Source organism: Rhinopithecus roxellana, chromosome 5, assembly GCF_007565055.1.
Source record: "Rhinopithecus roxellana isolate Shanxi Qingling chromosome 5, ASM756505v1, whole genome shotgun sequence".
Classification (NCBI taxonomy): Eukaryota; Metazoa; Chordata; class Mammalia; order Primates; family Cercopithecidae; genus Rhinopithecus; species Rhinopithecus roxellana.
Window position 1 is genome coordinate 101,731,807 of NC_044553.1, and position 20,768 is coordinate 101,752,574.

A 20,768-nucleotide genomic window follows, 5' to 3' on the forward strand; every position below is an offset into this window, starting at 1 on the left:
TCTTACAGTTATGACTTAACCTTTTCAATTCCTTCTCTGTGGGAGAAAAACAAATTCTGAAAGGGGAGAATGGCAGCAACCCTAAATGCCAGTGATACTTTATTAAACGGGCATTATTGTTCCATCCTGCTATAATATTTCAGTTTTAAAGAACAGGTAATCAGTTTTTTTCAATGAGGTTCAACATAGTAATTTAAAAAGAATTTGCCACCCTCCCACCATCATTCCCATTGGATTTCAAACAACACCAAAAACAGTTTTCAACATAACTGAAAATCTGGCACTGGTAAGTCAGATTTTAGTATTGCTTATTCAAAGTTAAATTTTCATAAAATGGTTATCTTTCACTTTGCTTTAAGTGGTGTTTGAAAGGTAACACAGAGCAAATTGTCACAAACCTCACAAAGTAGGAAAACCACCAACAATTAAAAAGTAATAGAAGTTTTGAGCCACAGGTTCAGAATTTTGCTGAATTCACATAATTTCACTGGAATTGTTTTATTGTGTAAGAAGTCATAGAAAAATTGTAAAATCCTGATTATAGGAAAATTAATCAACGTAATAAAAGTGAACTTTACAGAATGCCACTTTTCTATTTTAATAATAGATAATTTTAAAAACATGCAGCAGTTCAGACCTTTGCATATAAGTTTTAGCATTAAGATTAATTTGTTCTCTGAAATGGTAAATTCTATCCAAGTGTTACCTTATAGCTAAATTTAAGATGTTTGAAAGCTTGCTTTAACATGCCATAGTCCATAATTAGAGATAAAACATTCTAAAAAATTAGGGAAAAGCATCTAAAGTAAAAATAGATGACTGATTCTTAATGTCAAAGAATGAAAGCTTTTCCAATTTTCAGTATACCATAAAATGTGATTAAAATGGTAACTTGGAAGACACAGATACCCACTGTGACTAATGGCAGGTCAAAAAGAATCACACATATCACATTCAACTTTAAAAACTTCAGACTTCAGACGTGCATTTAAGGAATATCAAATACTGAACAGGTAATAGAGATTTTACTAAATAAATATGTGCCAGTACTACATATGTACAAATGCTGAAATAAAATGATTGTTTTGAAGTCTTTTACTTGGTACCTGTGCACAGAAACCAAAACCAAAACCAACCAACAAAACAAAAATTCTTGTAGGAAAACACTAAAATGTAGTTTTTGCCTAGAATTTTTCATAATGAAAATGGGACTGTGATAAGTTTAAATTCCCATGCTTAAGGCATTATTGAAAATTTCACTTTCTCCTCCCACATTTAGTTGACTATGAAGACTTGGTGTTGTTTTATAACAGTTCACTCAATTTCTTAATTCCCAGTATCTAATTTTCTTCCTAGGCCCTAGTGATTATGTTCAAAGCTACTATAAACTTTCTGGCTTTACAATATCCTTACTTTATCAGATATATGCTCATCTGGCAGCATTTCTTTTTTGGGAAATACCTTACCCTGTGCTACAGTGATCTTGTTCAGTCTCTGTGGCTAGAGTGAATTTCATCCCCCATCACCTCAGGTATAAGATCCAGGTTGACTAATTGAAGTACTGCATCCCACTAGCCCCTGAAGAAAATCGAGTCCTGATGACATCCTTTCTACTCTTGGATTCACATATGCCAGAAAACAGATCCAGATCTGCTTCCTAGACTTCCAGGATAGATAAAATCCTTTGTTGGGGGGTAAGTTGGAGGGTGACTTAGGCTAGTTTGAGTTGGGTATCTGTTGCATGCATTGTTGAAACACTCAACCAATTTAAATGTGCTATTTACTTCTATAGTATTTCCTAGATTGATATTTATATCATATAATCCTATCATACTATAGGTCAAAAATAAATGTCATATCAAAAATATCAAGGAAATAACAAACAAGGTATTTTTCCTGTCTTTCTTTCTGGCATCCTATTCCCATATTTCTGACAATTACTTTTATAAAAACTGCATGCATTCATTTATGTGTATACTTGCAAAATTAAATGCATGCATTAAACAAAAACTAACAAAACTCAGTGTAAGAGAATATACAATATAAAGTAAATCTCCCACCGCCTATCCTCAGTACTACAAATCCCTTCTCCTGAGATTACTAGTTATCTGTCTGTTGTACCTTCCTTCAGAGATAGTTCGTACATATATAACCATAGATAGATACTTGCAAATAACTTATCCCTATTTACAAAATTGATAGCGCTTTATACACACTGTTATACACACCTTGCTTTAATTTTTTTTTTCAAAAATTGCTATTTTGCTTCACACACACACAAAAAAAATTCAGCTGGGTACAGTGGCTTATGCCTATATGGTAGCTCATGCCTCATTTCCCAGGGCTTTGGGAAGCTAAGATGGGAGGATTACTTCTGCCCAGGAGGTTGAGACCAGCCTGGGCAACATAGCAAGACATCATCTCTATAAAAATTTTAAAAATTAGTTGGGTGTGGTGGCATGCACCTATAGTCCCAGCTACTCAGAAGGCTGAGGCAAGAGGATTGCTTGAGCCCAGGAATTCAAGGCTTCAGTGAGCTAGGATTACACCACTGCACTCCAGCCTGGTCAACAAAGTGAGACCCTGTTTCTAAAAAAGAAAAAAAAAATCCCTACCCCATTCCACGTATCACACTCATCAGTCACATCCCTTTCTTCCTTCCCAGCCCCAAAGAAAAACACTTTTATGAATTTGGGTTCATTATTTATAAGAATATTTTATACTTTTACTATAGTATAAACATTTTACACAAGTATAACACTTTTTCTTCTTATAGTCATATTTTAGGTAAACTAAACATGTATGCAAAGTAAACATGTATGCAAGTAAGTACACACGTGGACTTTTCAATATCAGACTTATTGAGTCATAATTTATACAAGGTAAAGATTTACCCATTTTCACTACATAGTTCTGTAAATTTTGACAAAGTTATCCAGGCTTGACACAGAATATTCTTGTTACCCCCAAATGGTCCTTGTGCAACATTGGAGTCAATGTCTTCTTTTCACACCCAGCCTCTGGCAATCAGTGATGTGATTTTTGTCCCTATAGTTTTTCCTTTTTAGGAAAGTCATATAAATGGAATCATACAGTATGCAGTCTTTTGAGTCTAGCTTCTTTTACCTAAACATAATTTTTTGAGATTCATCCACATTATTTCATGTATTGGTAGTTTATTCTTTTATATCACTGAGTAGTATTCAATTGTATGAATGTCTCACAATCTGTATATCCACTTACCTGTTAGACATTTGGCTGATTTCTAGTTCTTTGGCAATTACTAATAAAGCTGCTATAAATATCTACATATAGGTCATTTCCGTGGAAATATAACTTTGTTTCTCTTGGGTAAATACCTAAGAGTGAAATTGCTGAGTCCTGTGGTAAGTGTGTATTTACACTTTATATATCTGTATAGATATATAAATATCTATACAGATATATAAAGTTATATACAGATAATAAACATATACTTTATTTAAAAAACTCCCAAACTTTCTGCCTATAATGATATCACTTTAAAGCATCCATGCTTAACTACAAATCAATGCCACTTTTTGACCACCTACTATGAGTTAGGCATTCTTTCAAGTGTTTAAAATACATTACTATAGTCTATTCTCATAACCAACCTATGAGGTAGTTCCTATTATCCCTATTTTGCAAGATATAAAACATAGGTTTATAAAGCTTAAGTAATTTCTAATTATTAACAGAGCTAGTGAACTCAAATAGAAATTCAGACCTGTTTGTTCCAAAATACATATTTTCTTTTTACACCACTGTACACATTATATATAAATTACTTAATTCCAGGTGTCACAATGGAATCAAATGATGATCTGATAACAGAGTTAATGACAATAATGAAAGTTCACAGAATAATCAGAGTGTATTTTATTATACCTTCCGTGACTGAAAAATGGGTTGGTTAACTAATGTTAAGCTAGTCTTATAGTTACCTATCTTGATATCAGTCTTGACCAATGCCATCTAAATAGGACAGCCATTTGTACTGGCACTGTATCAGAAATGAACTACACTGTTTCATTAGAGTTTAATTTAGTAACTCAGAATGACAAAGAAAAGACTCCACTGTTCACATCGCTAAGCACTATTCTTAACCACTATTGTGGATAAACCACTTTTATCTCTCCTTGAGATCCTGTTATGTTTGGTTTAAATGTGTTTTTAATAGTTATAGTCTGGCACAGTTAAGTCTTATTTTGGTAACTCCAAGACCATGAATAGTTATTGGTTTTTATCTTAGAACAGAGACATTTGATGTTATGTGTGATATCTGCTAAATAAAGAAGCATACAGTACATATTAAATCACAGAAGCAAATAATTTTAGACTTGGAAAGGATCTCAGAGGTAATACGGAACCTTAGTTTTATAGAGGAAGAAATTGTTGCTAATACAACATGTTCAGGGAAACATTTGGAAATTGTGCAAGGTTTCATAGCTGGTTAGAAAGGAAGTTGGAACTAACAAGTATCCAGAAAACATTGCTTATTTTACCATACAAGACCACATTTCAATATGGTATAATTTAATATGTGTGTTAGTTATTTTAATAGAGTTATTTCCAGAGTAAACATAAATATATATGATTGAGCTAGCACTATTAAACACATCCATAAAATATATAACGGTGTATCTTCAAACAATACATCAAGTTAGACAATTGTTCAAAGAACATGACCATAGACCTACCAGGATTTTAATTTTTAACCTCAGAAGAAGGTTAAGAACCTAGTAGAAAAGAAACATAACTAAATAATTTGTATAAGGATACCCAAAAAGTTAAAAGCTGTTTTCACAAGGATAAAAATGACCAGGTTTCAATTAAACCTCCGCTTCACAGGAAGGCTTGGATTGCTTACCATTGTGTATTACCATAGTGTATTGTTCCCTACAGCTGATTCCTTAGAGGTTGTTCTATTTTGTCCTGATGTCATGTCTCTCTGTTTATCAGACCAGAGATAATGAGGTTCCTCAGTCAAAAGTAGTCATATATACACTGTCGAGTGATATATGAGATAGTCTGACATGATGAGAGAGAGAAGAAAAGAGTTTGTGGTGGAAGTATAACTCAGAACATTCACAGGCAGAAACTGATTCATGGGCAGTAAGCAGAAGCCATGGAGGAGAGAAAGGCAGGGGAGAGAGACATATGCCAGAAAGACAGTGCAGCCATGGTGATTAAAAGCGTAGTCTATGGAACCAGAAAGGCTGGGGTCACATCCTGGCTTCACCACTTACAAACTGTCCTATCTTGGCAAGTTAGCAAATCTTTATGTGCCTCAATTTCCTCACCTACAAAGTGGAGTAACTGTACTTTATATCTTAGAGGGCTGATGTTAGGAAGAACTAAGTTAAAATCTGTAAAACACAACAGTGCCTGGGACATAGTAAATGCTTTAATAAGTGAACTAGCTGGATCACTCAGCAGATGAAGAAGCAGGAGATGTGCTGCAAAACAAGTAAAGAAAATAAAATCTAGTGTAGATCTGGCTGGTACCATGAAAACCTTTCCACATAATGAAAGATGTCCGAGTCCCTGAGAGGTCTTGCTGTTTACGGTCTTCCTCATGATTCTATCTTCACCAGAAAGTCTTTGTTGACTAAGGTAAGGAGGAGAGTTTTCTTGTTCTTTGTCATAGATCATGTAATTTTCCTTCCCAACAAAATTAGTACAGTCACGCATAGAATAATAACACTTTGGTCAACAACGGACCACATATATGACTATAGTTCCATAAAAATATAACACCATATTTTTACTGTACTTTTTCTATGTATAGATATGTTTAGATATATAAATACTTGCTGTTGTGTCATAGCTGAACATGTTGTACAGGTTTGTAGCCTAGGAGCAACAGGTTACACCACATAACCTAGGTGTGTAGTAGGCTATACTACCTAGGTTTGTGTAAATACACTTTATTATGCCCATACAACGATGAAGTCACCGAAGGATACATACAGTGGATGGCCACTGTAAGTGACGCATGACTGTATACAAAATGTATTCCTCAAGAATCTCCTTTTACTATGTGTCATAGGATTTCAGTGATCACCTGTGAAAAGAGAATACATTTTAAGACTTGATTTTAATGGATATTTTTTATTAAATATAGTTTAAGTTGGATTATCTTTATCATGAACACCAATAGCAGAATTTATAATACTTTAAATATGTATAGTGATGTGTGATGTATAAGACTCGTACTATATTATCTAATTTGAGATAGTAGGAGCTTGACTACTTTCATTGAATGAATAAATGCTATTTGTACCATTTCGGAAGAGAGGAAAATAAGAGAGAGATTATTAACTATGCAGATTGTCTGTTAATGAGGGGGCAAATTCTGGTCTTCTTTCAAGTTCTAACAATATGGTACTACAGTTAAACATAGACACAGCAAAATAGGAAGACATGCCAGACACTATTCTAAGTGCATTCTATATTCATATATCATTTCTCACAAGATGTTGTATAGTAGCTACTATTACTATTCTATTATAAAGATGAGGAAAATGTTACATCACTTACTTGTCAGTCAGTTAATGAATGGTGGAGCAAGGGTTTGAACTCAGGAATTATGGCCCAAGTTTCTCCTTTTAACTGCTATGTTATAAATACTAGGCAAAATTTGGTGCTTTAAAAAAATCTGTGCTAATTTTTATCAATGAATTATATTACCTAATTTGATTTAAATAAATTGGTATAAGAATTACTTTTTTAAACATAACTCATACAGTTTAAGATGCCATCCAAGCCTTTCTTGGAGGCACATATATAGTTTTTGGATGTTGGTCCATTTAATGACAAAAGGTCATCTGTGGTGTTTCCCTCGACTTTACAGACACCTGGCAAAAAAGTAGTATTACCATTCTTGGAAATATTAGTAATAGTATATAATCTATTTTTAAGGAATAATGATGATGAGGATTTCTCTCTATTGCAATAACTAACTCCCAAAGAAGCCTATTCTGTTTTGGGGGCAGGGGTGGCACAAGTTTCCAAGCATTTATCCATTTACACACATGCAGGTAAGGTAGAGGAAAAAAAATGATTCAGCAAGTGTTCTGCCTGTTTTGCAAGTGTGCTTTTAAGACACTATTCTTAGTCAACTGGCCTGAGTTCCATTCTGTGCTTGTTTCCTAGTACTTGGCTTAATCTTGAATCCAGACCTGTGCCTGTTTACTTGGATTTCGTTTCTGCCTAAATTTATACCCTCCAAAGTATTGTATCACTTTGGCTTTTTCAAAACACTAAATACTAAGATACAGAGGCATAAACATGTAATTGTGCTTCTATATCAGCAAAAACAAAGAAGCAGCCTTGAAGCAGTAAAAGATAGATGATTCATTATTTAAAAGGGATTCTCCATAAGATTAACAGTGAATTTCTTATAAGAAACCATGGAGGCCAGGGGCAGTAAGATAGAATATTCAAAGTAATGAGAGAAAAGACATGAAGAGATATTTCACAAGGGAAGATATCCACATGGCTGACAAACATGATACACATGCTCAACATCACTAGTTTTCCGGGACATAAGATTTAAATCCCAATATGCTGTCACTTCATCCACAATCGAAGAGGTAAAATTACAATGACTAACAATAGTAGGATATACTGGCTACGATGTGAAATTACTAGAAATCTCTCACATTTCAGGTGGGTGTATAAATTAGTTTCATGCTTTTAGGAAACGTTTGAACTACTGATCATGGATGGCCTATTATGAAAATATGTCATTCACTAAATTGGGAGAAGTCAACTTGTCTTTTCATGTGTATTATGGGTATTATTAAAGATTATGTCAGATTTGATTCTTAATAAAGTCATTAAAATTATAGATTAATAATCCTTTATTCACAATACGAAAACCCCAACATTTCTGAAAACAAAAAAGAACTTTAAAAAAATTTTTCATACTGAAACCAATTCATGTTAAACCTAGGTAAACTGATGTAAAGCTATTTATGGTCTTCCTTTATCTCACTAATTGTAAATATTTACATTTTGTTGCAGAAATACTGGGTTTGGTTAGTTTTTAACTTATATTTGACTCCCCCGCATTGTTGCAGGCCTTTGAAAAGCCTGTAGCCTTGAGGCACTATGTTTATGGGATAAAACAACCTAGTAAAAAAGCCTTTTAAACTAAGGTGTTTTAGGAACTGCCTTGTTTCCCAATCCCTCACTCCAACCAGATGTTGTTACTTGATCCTACCTGTGGTCTCATACCCACATGTAAGCTGGGAGGAGTTCTTATTTTGGGCATAATAGGCAGAATAATGTCTCCCAAAGAGGCCACATCCTATTCCCCAGAACCTGTGAATACGTTAGGTTATATGAAAAGAGGAGAATTAAGGTTGCAGGTGGAATTAAAGTTGCTAATCAGGTGACCTTGAGATGAAGATTATCCTGGATTATCTGGGTAAGCCCAACGTAGTCACAAGTATCCTTTTAAGTGGAAGAGGGAGGCAAAGAATAAGAACCAGAGAGATAGCAGTGTAGGAAAGCTTAAACTGGCCATTGCTGACCTTAAAGATGAAAGGGGGCCACAAGCCAAGGAACATGGATAGCTTTTAGAAGCTGGAAAACTTGAGACAACTTTAGGCATATCTTCTCATTTTCTTTATGGAGTTCTTTTTTTGCTATTGCTATTTGTTTCAATATTTATATTAACATTTATATTTAAATGACTAATACTATTAAAATACATTAATACTTATATTCCTTTTTAAACTATGAGCTCCTTGAGAGTTGGAACTATACACATATGCATGCTTTTATACATGGTACAAATAAAAATGTGTATTAAATATTTGATAATATTTAAATTAGCATAAACCATTCATGCTTGCATTTAAGGCCTTCCACAATGTGGCATTGAACTCTCTTTTATTCCTTCACATTCACTTTAGCCAAGGATCTGCCGTAAATTCTGCCTAATTGTAATATTCCCTCCATCTAGAACACCAAATCTATGCCATGCTATCAAATCTACATCAATCCTTCAAGGCCCATTTTAATTATTACTTCTTACATAAAGTCCTTTCTTGATTATCTTCCCCACTCCAGAAACTTTTTCACCTGCAAAATCCTTAGTAATATTTTTAAAATTTTATTTTGTTTTACATGAATGTTTTATTGAAGTATAATATACAAAAAGAAAAGTTCAGGGCTCAATGAATTTTCATGAAGTGAACACAGCTGTTTAACAAGAAACTAGACAAACAAATATAATTATTTCCATCACCCTAAAACATCCTCATGGCTCTACCTAATCTTCACCTTCCCTAAAGGTAACCATCATCTTAACTTCTACTATCATAGATCAGTAGTGCCTGTTATTGAACTTTATATCAATAGAATAATATAATATATATTCTTTTCTGTTTTTTTTCTGCTCAACATTAATCTTGTGGGATTCATCCACTTTGTTTCTTGTTCCTTATTATATACAATTATAACTGCTGTACAGTATATAATGAGCATAAATATACCACTATTTATTTATCTATTCCATTCCAGTGATAAACCTTTGGGTTGTTTTTGCCTTAGTGATTTTTAAAGCCTTTTTTTTTTTTTTATGACAGCAAACCTATCTTACATCACAGTTATTTACATACATACATGTCAAGGTAGGGACTATATAGTAGTCCCAAAACATGAATGCCATGCTCAGCACATACCAGATACTTGGTAGATATTGTTGTAGTATTACATACCATGATGCCACAATTAAAACAGATTAGTATTTCACATTTCCAAAGAGCTTCCACATTCATTTGAGATAAAAGTAGGTAATACCATGAGGTGGTTAAGAGCAAGGTCTTTGGAGTTAAGCAAGCTTGGGTTAGGCTACCAGCAATCAGCTTGAGGACTGAACAAGTTAAGGCTTCTGAACCTAAATTTTCTCATTGGTAGCATGAAAGTGATAATATCCATCTCACAGGATTATTATGCAATGATAAAGAGGTAACTTACTATCTCATATAGCCATATCAAAGTGAATATGTAAGCTATATAAGAAGCACAACTGAACCTTTGATGTGATATTATTATGAAGTAACTGATGTCTGTAAGGAACAGCACTGTACTAAGTGACCGGCGAATAAGGTGAGAAAGGACTTAGCTTAAACTATAAGTTCAAGCCATGTGGTAGTCTAGACTAGGAGTTATTAAGGATGATAAAATAAATATTTTAGGCTTGTGGGCCACACAGTCTCTGGGACAAGGAACCAACTGCTATTGTAACAAGAAAGTAGCCATAGACAATATGTAAATGAACAGATATGGCTGTGTTCCAATAAAATTTTATTTACAAAAACAGGCAGCTGGTCCAGAGGCCATAGTTCACCAACCACAGAAAAATAGCGTGGCCACAGGTTTACATAGAGCCCAGAATCTCTGATGATCTTTACAAGCTTTTGGTTAGTTGTCAGATACCTGAAAACATGAGGAATGGAAAAACTGAGCACATTTTCAATATGCTTGGCCTGTCTAGAATGAACATGTTTCTAGGGACAATGAAAGAAAATATCTAAAATACATGCTGTTCTAGAACAGGTTCTTTAGAGTAAATAATGATAGAACGAGGAAAAAAGAAATTCATAGTGGTTGTATGAAAGAAATCATGTGTTGTGTAGTATCACTGCATTGCAACAGGATCAGGGAGACACGACTTCAGCTATTAAATATAATGCAAAATAAACAAAATGTTAAGACCGCATAGCTTCAAATTGCATTTGATGTTAATATAGCTATAACAGCATTCTTTTGAACACTGTTTGTCTGATATGTTTTTATATTTTTTAAATTTCAATCTATATTATATGCCTAGGTTTAGATGTGACTCCTGTAAACAGCATATTTTCTCCAGTTACACAATCTTTGTTTTTAAGTGGAACATTTGGTGCTTTGACATTTAAAGAAATTTCCAATAAATTTGGCTTTAAATCTATCATCTTGTTGTATGCTTTCTACTTTCCTCACTAGTTCTATGTTATATTTTTAAAATAAAACCTCTTTATGCTAACTTTTGAAGTGATTCATTTATTATCATCCCATTTCTCCTTATTTAATTCTGAATGCCATACTTTCATTTTCTATTATTTTAATGGTTGTCTCAGAAATTACAAGATGTAGCTTGGCTCATAGAAAATTTAATATTAATACTCTTGGACAATAAGAGGAACTTAAAATCCTTTAACTCTATTTACTTGCCTCCTAATTTATTTGCTATTTTAAAAATGTATTTTAATTCATTTTACATAGTTTTAAACCCCCCAAAATGTTATTATTTTGTTGAACTAATATTCATTTATATTAGTCACTTTTCTTCTGTGTTCCGATTCCTTCCTGGTTGGGAGGTTCCTTATAGAACCATGTACCTGTGTCTAAACAATAGTTCCTGAAAGTTTATTTACTACAATTCTGAAATTGTAAAAATTCAGTTTTTAGTTGTCTGAAAATGTCTTTATTTCATATTCATTCTTGAGGGATATTCATGTTGGGTGTATAATTTTAAACAGGTAGTTATTTTCTTTTAGTACATTTAAAGCATTATTCTAATGTCTCCTGACTTCCACTGTTCTGTGGAGAGGTCATCTTCAAGTCTAAATGTTGCTCATTTGAAAGGAATCTGTATTTTTCCTTTGGCTGGCTACTTTTATAATTTTATGTTAGAATGCTAAATGTTTAGAATTATTTCATGTTAGAATTCCTCAGTTTGATTATGGTATGATTGGGTTTAGATTTCTTATCTTGCTGTGGATAGGTATCTTCCATCAGTTTTAGAAAAATCTCAGTCATTTTCAGTTCTAATGATGCTTTTCCTGGATGGCCTGTATTCTCTCCTTTTCGGAGTCCAATTAAATGCTTGTTGAATCATCTTACTGTAAATCTCCTAATATTTGGTTCATCCATCTGTGTTGAATTATGGGTAATTTTTTAGATATATTCCAACTTATATGTCTTCTAATGCATGTATTATTATTATTATTATTATTATTATTATTATTATTTTGAGACAGAATCTCACTCTGTCACCAGGCTGGAGTGCAGTAACGCGATCTCGGCTCACTGCAACCTCTGACTCCTGGGTCCAAACATTCTCCTGCATCAGCCTCCAAAGTAGCTGGGACTATAGGTGTGTGCCACCACACCCAGCTAACTTTCGTATTTTTAGTAGAGACGGGGTTTCACCATGTTGGCCAGGATGGTCTTGATCTCTTGAGCTTGTGATTCACCAGCCTCAGCCTCCCAAAGTGCTGGGATTACAGGTGTGAGCCACTGTGCCCAGCCACGAATTATTTTTTTGGCTGTGTGTAACCTGATGGTCACTGTCTTGCAGAGTGTTTTATTTCTAAATAATTTTTTTGTCTTTTTTTTGTAAGAACTTGGAACTTTTTTTCTCCAGATTTGCCTAGTGTTTCCTAGAAAGCACCTGTGGATTACTCTGGGTTGTGGTTCATACTGTATTTATTTACATATCATTTAAACATTTCATACATAGCTACTTATATTCTTTTTATTTTTTTTGAGATGGAGTCTCGCTCTGTCGCCCAGGCTGGAGTGCAGTGGCCGGATCTCGGCTCACTGCAAGCTCCGCCTCCCGGGTTTACGCCATTCTCCTGCCTCAGCCTCCTGAGTAACTGGGACTACAGGTGCCCGCCACCTTGCCCGGCTAGTTTTCTTTTTTTGTATTTTTTTTTTTTTAGTAGAGACTTAGATGACTTTATTATTTGTTTGTTTTTGTTGTGTTGTGTCTGCTGTCATTCATGATGGTTTCCTTCCTGATGTGCTTGATTGATCTTTAATTTTGAAATCAAATTTTCCTGATAATAATCTTGGGAATACTGCTGGACTAAATTGGGGATGCCTTCTTCCAAGGAGTACTTGGCGTCTGTTTCATGAGGGAGCCAAAGGAGACAATTCCTAAAGTTCAAGAGGCCTGAATTAATGCAGGAGTTTCTGTTTCAGATCCCTAGCTTTGCTGCGGACCAAGGCTTGGGACCAAAACGATGATACAAACTATTCCTCTAGATGTGTTTTCTTAGGGCTGCTGTGGCCCTTCTGTGTGCTTATCATGGGGAAGGGGGTTGCCTCTGGTTCAACTCTCATTTTTCGGTGAAGTAAAATCTTTAGACATTTCATACGCTTTTTGTGAAACCAGCAATGCTGGCATGGATGAAACTGTTTCATCTAGGACCTAGCAGTTTAGCAGCAAGATGGCCGCTGCAGTATCTGCCTGCCACACTGCAGGAAGCAGAAGTCTATGTTGAAAGTTAACACATATCACAACCATCAAAAATAGATGACACTGTTTGTAAGTCTCACATTTGGTAGATTAGCTTGGTTTATTTATTTATTTAAATAATTTTCCTGACTTGTTTTTTCTTTTCTTTTGAGACAGGGTCTCCCTCTGTCACCCAGGCTGCAGTGTAGTGGTGCGATCTCAACTCACTGCAGCCTCGACCACTGGGGCTCAAGGATCCTGCAACCTCAGCCTCCTGGGTAGCCGGGACTATAGGTGCATGCCACCACACCCAACTAATTTTTGTAATTTTTGTTGAGATGGGGTTTCACCGTGTTGGCCAGGCTGGTCTCGAACTACTGGGCTCAAGTGATCTGCCTGCCTTGACCTCCCAAAGTACTGAGACTACAGGTGTGAGTCACTGCAGCTAACCTTGTTTTTTTTTAAAAAAGCACACAACAAAAAAAGTTTCAGATTGACATTTTCAAGTATTTAATGTGGTGTTTTCTAGTCTAAAATCACAATATATGAAAAGTAAAATAAAATTTTGGATATAATCACTCTAATAATAATGTTTTCTCTTAACATTGTTTTTTAGAAATACTGGGAGAGTCGAGTGTGGTGGCTCACGCCAGTATTCCCAACACTTTGGGAGGTCAAGGCAGGAGGACCATTTGAGGCCAGGAGTTTTAGACCAGACTGGGCAACACAGTGAGGGCCTGTCTCCACAAAAAAATAAAAAAAATAAAAAAATAATAATAAAAAAAATAAAAAATTAGCCAGGCGTGGTGGTGCACACGTGTAGTTTCAGTTCCACGGGAGCCTGAGGCAGGAGGACTGCCTGAGTCCAGGAGTTCCAGGTTGCAGTGAGCCATGATTACACACAGCCTGAGTGACAGAGTGACACCTTGTCTCCAAAAAAAAGAAGAAGAAAGAAAAGAAAAAATAAAGTGTACTGGGAGATATAAAGATTGGTTAGATAAGAATTTTGATTAAATGATTAAGAATAGTACAAGGTAAATTTCCAATATTATCATTTTTAAGCTCGGTATTACTTGTGTGACAATATCCTTCCTGTCTAAACAGTGGTCTCTCACTGTTCTCTCACTGGTCTCTCACTACATTAAACACTATGTAAGAATTATTTAAATAAGAACTATTTAAAGCAGTTTAATCACTAAAGCAGCTGGTGTGGTTCAGTTGAGTGGTGTGTGTTATAAGTCTCTGATATCCAATAACTGCCACATATTCTAACTTACATATATATAGTTATAGGTTATCATAGTGTCACTCTTTAAAAGATATATATAACTAATTATATAACTGATAAAATGTTCAAAAATAGAAATTGAAATATTTCTCCCAACTGCCTTTAACAATGTGAATCCTTTAGGGAAACAAATCCGTGGTGTAGGAAAACCATTCACTAGGAAATGATCTATTTAAACACTCAGTGTTTAAGGTTATATAGAAAGATTAGTGGCAGAACCAGAATTAGACTTTGGATTACTAGTCAGTCTACCTATGCATTAACTACTCTCCCAACTTCTCCAATCTCAAATGTGCTACTATATACTACTGCGATTAACTCCACAGGTGACACTGTTTACTCCAATTTTTAGCTCTTGTCCATTTCCTGTCATTTATTTTACAATTCTGTATTTTTATTTTTAGTGTCTGTTATAATTTACTTAAGCCTTTTACAATTTAAAATATTTGTCTTGAACGATTTCTTAGTTCATTAATTTAGACTGTGGAGACTTTATCTTTTCTTTGTAACTTTTAAGTTGAATGAACCCTAGCTCAAAAGATACTAAAATCTTAAATCTGTTGCTAGTTAGATGCCCATTACTTTACTTATATACTTAAATACTGAGACTTCTTGACTCCACCTCTGAAAGCCACTCTTACTGAGATGTAAAAACCACTGGCTATTTCACTGGTTTCACTAGTAGTCTATTCATCCTTTAATGAGATTTACCACTTTTAATGTCTAGAACAGAGACTAATCACATAGCATTTAATGGTCTTCAGAAAATATCTATTAAATTACTGAATTTTCATCTACCAAACCAACTGTTCTTGAGGTCATTTTCTCAGGAAATAAAAACAAATTATGCACAAGAAAACACTGAAAACATCAGATGGAATGTGGGTTCCTCAAAAAAGTTCACTCTCGTTTTTCATGGCATGATACACTCCTTTCACTAAGCTCTCTGGTACTACCTAAGAACATGAGCACACAGAGAAAATTAAATTCTTATTTAAACTCAAGAAGCAAACATTTCTTAAAATGACAATATTTCACGCCTTTACACTTGAGTCGTAAACATTTCTCTACATGCCAGTGCCCTTTTATTTAGTTAGAATTTTAGCAAGCAGTATTTTGTTTATTTGTTCAGGATCGTGTATGTTTTTTCACTACATCTATAGTACACTTCATCACCTGAACACATGCTGAACCAAACTTGTCTTGCCAGCAAAAAATTTTGAAATTATGCAATCTGCAATTCAGTCCACGACAAGCACTTGGGTAGAATTTCTTCTATACCATTTCAACATCAATTAAAGAAATGCCTGCATAGAAATATTGTCAAATGAAAAGTTAGTGAAGCAGGTTTAATCAAGTGAAGTTGTCTATTATTTTAGCTAAGGACTTGTTGGATAGTCAAATAAGCACCAGAATAATTGCCTATCAAATTAACCATAAGATTATTCTAAAATTTTATGAAAGTATTAAAAGGAAAATCAGTATGATTATGTTATCTTTAATTAATACAAATACATTTTTCATTCATCAAAAAGTGTTTTAAGTGCATAGACTATAAAAAAAGTGTAAAATAATATGAAAATGACTATTGAAAAAACAGCCACGAAAACTGAAAAAAAAAAACTTTTAAAGAAAACATTTTCATCAATTTTGTTTTACAAGCAAACTTTTTAAATTGGAGAAAAAGTAGCAAATTTTTTGGCATGTACACATTAATTCATATCTAGCAAACAATGATAACTGCAGAAACACATAAAGATTTATAATCAAGGCTATATGAAAGATTTTTTTTTTACTGAAACAGTTCACGATTAAATGAAAGTACTAGAAGTATATAAATAAAAGAAATACTAATTTATAAATCTCTCATTTGTGAAACAGTTTTATTCAGGTGTCCATGTCCAAGCCGGCAAATATCTTATTCATTTATTATAAAAATAAACAAGAAATTATCAAAGTTATCTAATTTAAAAGAAACTTTTTAAAAAGACCAAATCACATTTTAATGTAAAATAAACCAAGCAAGATTTCGCAAATACGCTAAAAGTTTTCTTAAATACTTTAAGTTGACATATAGACATTAAAATGAGTAAACTTAAGTTTTTAAGAGATGACAATTAAAATAGTTTTTAACCACAGGAAGAGGCCTTGCTAAACCTGACTTCATTTACGTTAATCACATATGCAGTAATTTAAACAAAAATTCTGTATATGAATGTGGAAATTATTTGGGAGTAGTATCTAAGCATGTGAAAAGCGTAAGAAAAAAGAATCCCCTGTTTCCTTTTGGATGCTTCAGACAACAGCAACACAGCCTAGGGCACACTGCTGCGGATTTTAACTGTTGTATGGAACTACTCAAAATGCTTTTGATCCATTTTATCTTGCAAGTTAGCAAAGAAATGTTGCAATAAGAAACACCAACAAAGATCTGAAAAAGTTAAGCTCTGGATTACCATATTGTGTTCTCCTGCCATTCAATGCTTCATACAAAGGCAGTGGTGTTCAAAGTAAGAAAAAAAAAAGTGAGGAGAGAGAAAAAAGAGAAACTGGTTTCAGAAAGTGCAAAGCACAAAGTAAATAATATTCTTCTACATCCCTTCTTTTTCACAGATTGGATGTTAAAAGAGTTGCAGCAATTAGGCTTTTGTTAATTACCAGCTGTTGAAACAGATGTGTTGACTATCCTTATTAGTCAACAGCTGGGTAAGAAGAACAATTGATGCTCCCTAAAACCAACAGCCAGCTGCTCTGCAGTAATTATCTCCAGTTATTAATACAGGTGATAAAGACAAAAAGCTTCTATTCTTCTCTTTCTATAACTTTGACAGTTTCACAGTAACTATATCTTTATCATTACAAAGCAATAGAGAATGCATTTATTAAAACAAGTAACGGTGATACATTAGAGTGGCATTAACTCTATGGCAGTTTCCATTATGCAATTTCTGGAGAAGGAATCAGACAAGTGCTACAAGTAGAAGCAGACATTCTGAAGGCTTTTATTTATCATATTTCAAATGTCACTGCCAACTTACTTCTCTAGCACTAACAATAATAGCTAAGCACTTAAGTTCTTTGAAAAAGAGAAGCATAACTAAAATCACTTCTTTCTGATTTCCAGGTGTTTTCACTGATCATGTTTTATATTCAGTTCACTGAAGCAATATATTTCCTCTTGGTATGACTAAATATCAGTGACTTGTTCCCTAGCTTATATTTCCTAGGTGACTGGTAGAAGTAATTTTACCAAACCCAAAAAGAATTTATTTCATTGCAGTAAACATTTCATGTATACAAAGAAATCAGCAAAACAAGCAAGCAAACAAAAAATAAAACCATTTTATTTTGTAGACACCGTTTTCTGAAATACAAAATTCAAGTTTCTAATTATGAGGATGTTAAAAAAGAAATGCTATGTTGGACCACATTGATAAAATACCATTAATTACATGTTTTAAAATTACTTTTATATTTCCTATTTTAAATATTCATCTTACATTTTTACTTATAAGAAATGTAAAACAAAGATTTAGACAAGCCAGGCAAACCATCTCTGTCCTACAAAAGAGGTGTCTACAAGAATTTACAACCATATCTATTCACTAATTAGAGAACACTCAAAGACACTGCCTTTCTGAAAACAAGGATTAGAGCTGGATGAATGCACCCCTTTCACAAACCTTCCTCATGTCCCTGTTGGGTCATCACAAGCAGCTTGTTCTTCCAGCATTAAATAGAAAAGCCTACTGCTTATCAGTTTTTAACACCTCAGTTAGACATCACGACAATTAACAGGGACAGAAACTTTAAATAACATGTAAATAAATCATTTCACCAAGAAAGGTTTTAATAAAAAACAATGAACAGAACCAAACTTTCTAAAGCAATATTACGTATGTTGCCACTGAAGTATTTTGGGTGTCCGATATAAAAAATATTAGCTAGAGACCAGGCACAGTGGCTCATGCCTGTACTCCCAGCACTTTAGGAGGCCAAGGATTGCTTGCAGCCAGGAGTTCAAAAACAGACTCTGAAAGACAGTGAGACTCCATCTCTATTTGGAAAAAAAAAAAAAGCTAGAAACCTGTCTTATCACATTCTATGTAATTATGGCTCCTAAAGTAGAAATTTCAACATTTATATAATTACAAAACAAGAGAGATAAGCACATTACCAAAACCAAAAAAATTATCCATCTCTATAAAACCAACCTCCCATGAGAATTTGTAATATTTAAGATTCTGGAATTTACAGGAAATCCCCTGATATATAGAAGCTAACAAAATGTGTAAACAGAGTAACACCACATTAGCATTTATGTTTGAAAATCTCTATTAGGCCATATAATTTTTCTGTGATTTTTCAATTTTAACAAAAGATCTAACTTTTCAGCATGGTAGCAGTGACAGTAAATATCTTCCACCCTGATATTGGGTAGCCCTCCTTTCCCTTCCCACTAGGCAGGAATATTGGAAAAGTACACAAGCAATTGTAACAGCTAATCAGGCTTCTCTCTCCTCTGTGGAAAGGAACAGGTTGTGGCTACTGCCTAACAATTCTACCCGCCCATCTTAAATAACCAGGCAGAGCAGCGATGGCTACTACTGAAGCAAGAGACCTGCCATCTCCTCATTAGATCCTAGGTGACCTAAACAGGGAAGGGAGAAGTGAAACCTGTTTCACAGTCACAGTTCCTAAGCTCATTGCTGTTTAAAAATAAGCCACGATATGTATATCTTCCTTCCTTTGGAAAAAATTAATGGCAATATATAATGAACATCTGATTACTACACACAATTCTTCTAAATGCTGCCTTTTTGAAATTTAAAAATACTTAGGCCACAATTCATCTAGAATTTAAAAATACTGGAACAAGACTCAAGCATTCAGAACTGCTTTCAACAGGCTGTACCTAAGATATCTCATTTTCACACGAATTTCAATGCATTTCAATTTAAGAATTTCACTGGACGGCTCAATTACCTGGGATAAACACCTGCATTGTCTCATCCATAACACAGGTGCCCACTGTTCGGTATGCCTTTCCTATCTTGCTCATTGGCAGACTCCTAAATACCCTCACAGTTAAGTCTTTCACATCTTCTTCCTATTTCACTTTAGCTTCTGCATGTATCTATTATAGTACTGATCTAATTTTGTATGCATTTTGGGGTATGTTTATCTCCCCAAAAGGTGGCAAATTTTTTCCTTTTTCTTTCTGTAGTTTCGTATGGTAGTATGTAAGCTTTCATTAAATGTTTTCAATAATAAATATAAATGCATACTTTAAAATCAGGAAGATGTCTTTAATAAATTGTTCAGAAGGTACATTTTAATAAATCATGTGATATATAATGGTATCACAGAAAGATATTAATTTAGCTTTACCCAGCATACATATCCCTATGAATAAGAAAATTCTTTCTCTTAACTGAAATAATCATCTTTGCTTTATTGAATGTCATATTCAAGGCACTAATTTCAGTTTTGCACCATCTCATAAGTGATATGCCCAATCAACAAAGGAAAAAATTTAAAGCAAAAATAAGATGTTTAAACCTCCTCTATCCATAACACCATTAGTGTATAGATATTTTGCCCAGACATGTCTATATATTTAGCATATGTATATAAATTTACATGAGCAAAGATGTAATTTATTTATTCTACTCAGACATTATTATGGACTTTCATTTTGATAACTCAAGTTTTCCTTCAGCTCAACTGAGTTTTCTTTTATTATTTCTTTGAATGTGGTTTCTCTGACATTTACTCCTTTTGCTCCTGCACTTACTCCATTTTCCATAAATTATGTTTTGCTTCTGATCATTTCACTCCATTTCTTTGTGTTTTTTCTGTTTCTCCCTTTGTTGTTCCAAATCATTATTTATATTTTTGTCCCTGATCATTGATATTAAAATCACCTATTATATTTTTTAAACAATGGTCTGTTTTTTTTTATCACTCCTTCAAAATATCTTTGGTTCTCTATAAGAAGTCTTATTTTTTTTTTTTTTTAACATTTTCTTCTCCTTTAAATAAAAAAGACTCAATTGGAGCCAACTATGTGGTACACGTGGTCTTTCTTCATGGACCAATCAAATTCCCTGAATTGCATATGGTCTCTCAAAGGCTATTCATATCAAATGGTAGGGATTCCCTGAGCACATTTCAAAATTGGCATATTTAGAATAGTAGTGATGCAAACAA

General features: G+C 33.9%; 1 protein-coding gene across 4 annotated transcripts in view; it reads right to left on the bottom strand.

The window, feature by feature from the left end:
* MIPOL1 (mirror-image polydactyly 1) overlaps positions 1-20,768 on the bottom strand; it is a 384,987-nt gene that overhangs the window by 129,512 nt on the left and 234,707 nt on the right. The gene's annotated exons all lie outside the window — the stretch shown is intronic.